The sequence below is a fragment of the Chrysochloris asiatica genome, unplaced genomic scaffold (genome assembly GCF_000296735.1).
Source record: "Chrysochloris asiatica unplaced genomic scaffold, ChrAsi1.0 scaffold00036, whole genome shotgun sequence".
NCBI lineage: Eukaryota > Metazoa > Chordata > Mammalia > Afrosoricida > Chrysochloridae > Chrysochloris > Chrysochloris asiatica.
In genome coordinates, this window is record NW_006408554.1 from 12,727,711 (window position 1) to 12,733,577 (window position 5,867).

The window sequence follows — 5,867 nt, forward strand, 5'->3', positions numbered from 1 at the left end:
GGATGGTCAATGAAAAAGAAGACTCTCATTGAGAAGACTCTCAAAGAGGCAGCAATAGTGGGCTCAAACATAACAATTATGAGGATGTTACAGGACTAGAGCAGTATTTCATTCTGCTTTATAAAGGGTTGCTATGATTAAGAAGTGACTCAAGGGTACCTGACACCAATAACAACAATTTTTCACCTCCAAGGAATTGTTGGAGATCAATTCCTCCTTACTTTGAACCTTGGTTGACTTAAGTCACAGCATTAGTCTTGGAAATCGAGAGCTTGGTGTTCATGCCCATAGTAAACACATTTGGGGGCATTTACTCTCATCAGGTATTTGTAAACTATATACCTATTTCTTTGAAGATCACATCAGCCACAGATGTTGGCCTGGAAAACCTCATATTATGGATTGAATTGTATCTACTCCCACTCCACTCCCGCCAACCTAAAGATGTGGTTAAGCCCTAACTCTAACTCTTGTACTTGTGAATATGATCTTCTATGGAAATAGGGTCTTCGAAGATGTGATAAGTTAAATTACAATGAGGTAATTTAAGTGAAATGGGAGGCAGTCCTAATCCACTATGAGTGAAAGGAGAAGAGAAATAGACACAGGCACAGACATAGAGGTAAAACGGCCATATGGAGATGGAGGCAGAGATTGGCGTGATCAACAAGCCAAGGAGCTCCAAGGATCGCCAGCTGTCACCAGTAGCTAGAAGAGAGGCACAGAATAGATTCATCCTCAGAACCCACTCAGAGAGGCATGGGGCAGATTTTCCCTCAGGAATTGCAGACTCCTATGCTCCAACATTGTGAGATAACAAATTTCTGTTCTTATAAACTAGCTAGTTAGTGGTACTTTGTTATGGCAATTCTGGAAAGCAAGTGTGTTCTACCTCAAGCTGTCCTTTTGACTATATCTAATTGGTTTGGTGTAGACAACTCTCATTGCTGCCCCAGAGAAATGGGTCTGAAAAGGTGAACTCTTGGTCAGATAGGCTTACTTAAACAGAAAGAATGTGTATAATTAGAATATTGTGGATGGTTCTGAGAGCCAATGGAAGTAAAGATGAAGGGCAACCTATATAAGGAAATGGAACTAGTAGTGCCAAAGTAGGGCTTGTATAAAAACCTGAATTTAAAAAGTTTTAACTTGAGAGAGGACAAGCATTTTTCTTCCATTGCCCGTACTTGGGAGTCATGTAAAGAGATGTGTTTGCTGAAGCAGTGAGGACCATTGGGAAGGATGGGGTGTTGGTGTGTGTGTGAGAGGGCTGTAAGAAGAGATAGGGGTGAAGATGGGGGAATTGAGGGAGACAGAACCATAGGTCACAAAGAGGTAGCAGTAGGGAGGGAGAGAGTATTACAAGGTATCATGGATTGAATTGTGTCCCCCCAAAATTTGTATTAACTTGACTAGGCCATGATTCTTAATTGTTTGGTACTTATGTAATGATGTAGCTTGGCAGTTATGTGGTAATGTAAGTTACAGAGTGATGTAATCATCCTCCCTGACATGATCTAATGTGATCAGCCAATCAGCTATAAGGGTATTGGAGTGAGATGCAGTACCGTTACTCAGGTCTTAACAGTAATCTGATGTAAGGGAAGTTTCCCTGAGGTCTGCGTATCATCTTTTATTTAACAAGCGATAGAAAGAGAGAGAAACAAACAGTGGGAGGGACTTCAGTACCACTAAGAAAGAAAAGCCAGGAGCGGAGTGCATCTTTTAAAACTGGGGTTCCTGTGCTGAGAACCTTCTAGATCTAGGGGAAGATTGATGCCACAACACATGGAGATCTCCAAAGAATGTCAGGCCCCAAATGTTGGAAGGAGACAAAGACTTTCTTCCCCTAGAGTTGGCATCCAGAATTTGGACTTCCAGCTTCATAAACTGCGAGAGAATAAGTTTCTTTGTTAAAGCCTCCCACTTGTGGCATTTCTGTTATAGCTGTGTTAAATAACTAAGACCCTATGCTGATAGTTTTTTCGCTTTTCTTTATTATTTACCTCAGGATCAGTATCTCTCTCAGGCTTTTCTTCATTTCTTATCTCCGGGTCAGTGAGTGACTTTAATTTCCATCTGACACATTTCCTTTGGCTTAAGTTTAAGTAGGTTTTGGACATTTCAACAAAGACATCTTTGTATCTGTAAATTTTATAACATTCACAATGATTAAATTTTTAGTTAATATGAAATCTACAGGTATATCTTGAGTACAATATAAGGTAAGATCCAATATTATGTTAACAGACTGGGAGCTTGAATTAGAATTTAACAAAGCTAAATGTAAGTAAAGTCCCTTTAGATTAAAAGGAAATTATTAAGTACAGGGTTGGGTGACCTGGTTTAGCAACAATTTATTTTTAACAAATTTGAGTTTCAGTTTTAAAACCAAAATAACAGTTGTCATTGAGCTCATTCTAACTCATGGCAAACTCATGTGTGTCAGAGTGGAACCATGCTCCATATAGCTTTCAATAGGTGGTTTTTTAGAAGTAAATCTCCAGGGCTTTCTTCCAATGTGCCTCTTTACAGACTCAAACTTCTGTCTTTCCATTATCAGGTGAGCACCTTAACCATGTGAACCACCTCGGGGCTCCAATTAACCACATGCTAAACAAGAGACAAAATACTTACTGATGAAGATCAAAGATCACAGCCATCAGTATGGTTTGCACTTCAATGTAAAGAAAACAAAAATCCTCACCACTGGGCCAATGAACAACATAAAAATAAATGAAAAAAATTGAAGCTGTTGAAAACTTTATTTTGTTTGACTCAACCATCAACACTCATGGAAACAGCAATCAAGAAATCTAATGACGTATTGCATTAGGTAAATCTGCTGCACAAGGCCCCTTTAAAGTGTTGAAGAGCAAAAATCTCAACTTGAGGACTAGGGTGCCACTGACTCAAACCATGGTATTTTCAATTGTATCATATTCATGTGAAAATTGGGCAGTAAATAAAGAAGACCATAGAAGAATTGATGCATTTGAGTTATGGTTTGGAGAAGAATATTGAAAGTACCATGGACTTCCGAAAGAACAAGCAAATCTGTGTTGGAAGAAGTATAGCCAGGATGGCCTGACTTTTTCTCTCATACTTTGGACATATTGTCAGCAGGGACCTGTCCCTGCTTGGTAAAGTGGAGGGTTGGAGTAAAAGAGGCAGACCCCCAATGAGCTGGATAGATACAGTGGCAGTAGCAATGGGCTCAAGTGAAGCAGGGATTGTAAGGTTGGCACAGGACTGAGCAGTGTTTCATTTTGTTGTGTAAAAGATCACTATAAGTCACAACTAATTTAATGAAGCACATTCAGAGAAGAAAATTCTTAAGAATTGTTTAGATTAATAGAGCAGCTGAGGATTCTAGATTCATGGAAAGATAAAGGCTGTGTGCTGGCGGCCAGGAGGCAGGCTTGTAGAATGTACCCTTTAGTTGTTCAAATGATTATGTATTCCTGAGTGTTTTTATGTACATCCCCCAAAAATAAACAGAGGGAATAGGAGCAAATACTGTTGAATGACCCTGCACAGAGGAGATTGTAATCATTGCAATGAAATGATGAGTTTCACAACCGATGTTCTCCCATGTAAATTATCGCTCAATTCACAATAAAAACTTAAAAAACAAAAAAAGAATTGTTTAGACATATTATTCTGTGCAACAAAGATACAAGAGAACAATGAGAAACAGATGAAAATTCTGGAATTCTGAACTTCAAACTTCAGAGGAAAAATCAGGGAAGTGGATTGAGTGCTTTTTGGGAGGAGAGGCTGAGCAGGGATGGTGAGAGAAAGAGACTAACTGGTGAATGGTCAGCCAGGTGCTGCATGACCATCTTGTGAGTAGCTTTGGCAACAGTAGGTGGCCTGGAAGAACAGGTTCACACAGCTGACATGAAAAGAGACAGCAACTTTGCTGTACACAGTACAACCACAGCCATACCCTCTACAGCTCTAAGATTCAATACCATCTCCTGTGCCATCTAACCAATGATAGATAGCAGCCAACACCAACCTAATCCACCCTAAACTGAGGTGCTTGAATGGCAAATGAGAATGGTGTACACACTTTCATTCTCTAACGACATCCAATGGAGACAGCTGATGAGATCCTAAAGACATATCAAAGTAAAATAATTAAATGCAAATATGAGAGCACCACAATGCCCTGGAGACAACAGACAATTTTAGCTTACATGAAGAAAAAAGCGAGAATGGCTCAAATAAATGATCAAGATGTAGAGTCAGAAAACATTTCTGAGGAGTAAAAGGTAATGGAATTAAGTGAAAAAGAATTCAAAAGAATGATATTTAGATACCTTCAAAGTATCAATAGAATGATTGAGCAAATCAAGAGAACACAGAAAACTTTAAGAAGAACTCAGGAAAACACTACCAGAACAAGCAGACAACATAAATGCAAATTTTGAAACAATGCAAGACCTACAATTAGAAATCCAGAAAATTAATATTAAGATTTCAGAAATGGAAAATACTTTGAAAGGGCAAAAGAATATATGTGAAGCAATGAAAGCCTGAATTAGTGATCTTGAAGAGAAATCTCTTAATATTATTATGTTAGAAGAACAATCATAAAAAAGAACGAAAAAAACAAAAAAAAAAAAAACAAAGAAAGCCTAAGAGTTTTGTGGGATATCATGAAGAGGAACAAATTACAGGTGATGAGAATTCTAGTACTGGAAAATATAATGAAAAGCCCAGAGAAAACTTGAAGAGTTGCTATAAGAAAACTTTCCTAACATCATGAAGCATGAGAAGATGAGCAAACAAGAAGCTGAGTGAAAAGAAAATCACCAAGACATATTATAATCAAACTTTCCAAAATCAAAGAATCCTGAGAACAGATCAGGAAAAACAAAAGTTACCTACAAAGGAGAATTAATAAGACAAACATCTGATTTCTCAGCAGAAACCATGCAGGCAAGAAGGCAATGCGATGACATATACTAACCTCTGAAAGAAAAAAAAAATGCCAACAAAGAATCATATACCCAGCAAAGTTGTCCCTCAAATATGATGGCAAAATTAGGACATTTCCTAGTAAACAGAATTTAGAGGAACTTGTAGCAATCAGACCAACTTTACAAAAACGCTAAATCCTGAGTTCTTCTTAAAGCCAACAATGTTGTTGTTGTTGTTAAGTGCCTTCGAGTCGGAGCCGACCCATAGCGACCCTGTACAGGGTTTCTGAGGGTGTAAATCCTTACGGGAGTAGAAAGCCTCATCTTTCTCCCGTGGAGCGGCTGGTAGTTTCGAACCGCTGACCTTAAGGTTCGCAGCCCGATTCGTAACCACTACGCTACCAGAGCTCCTTAATAGCAGACAACAATCTGAGATTACCAGGCATGACAAAATCACCCAGAACTAAACCCAGATAAAGAAGTATTAAAGTAAAACAAATCTAATGAACTTGTTCTATAATTATGGATGTAGTAGCTCAAAATACCAACTGAGAGGGAAGGAGTCTTCATATCAAGTATCAATCCTATCACCTCTGTATACAGGGTTGACAGTAACAGGCAACTTAGACATTGGCTACCTAAAATAAGGGGGCTATAAAGACATGAAGTGACTGGCTTGCAAGTTTTCAAGAAGGAGTTTAGTTTCAGAGTGTGGGGGTGGGGGGTGGTAGAGGCCCCACTGAATAGTTTTCATCCTGTCTAGGTGGGTCTGGTGCAATGAGATGGAGATAAGAGTCTTATGATTCAATAGTGAGTAATTGTTATCATGACTAATTGCAACTGTATCAAATCTGTTCTTCAGATGATCTCTAAATTCAGGTGGGATATATTCAAGGTCATATTTTGGCTCTCGTGGACTTGTTTTCATATTCTTCA

At 38.6% G+C, this 5,867-nt stretch overlaps 1 pseudogene; it reads left to right on the top strand.

Annotated features, from left to right (window-relative positions):
- Nucleotides 1-635: 635 nt before the first annotated feature.
- Nucleotides 636-5,867, top strand: part of LOC102834271 — a 9,214-nt pseudogene continuing 3,982 nt past the window's right edge.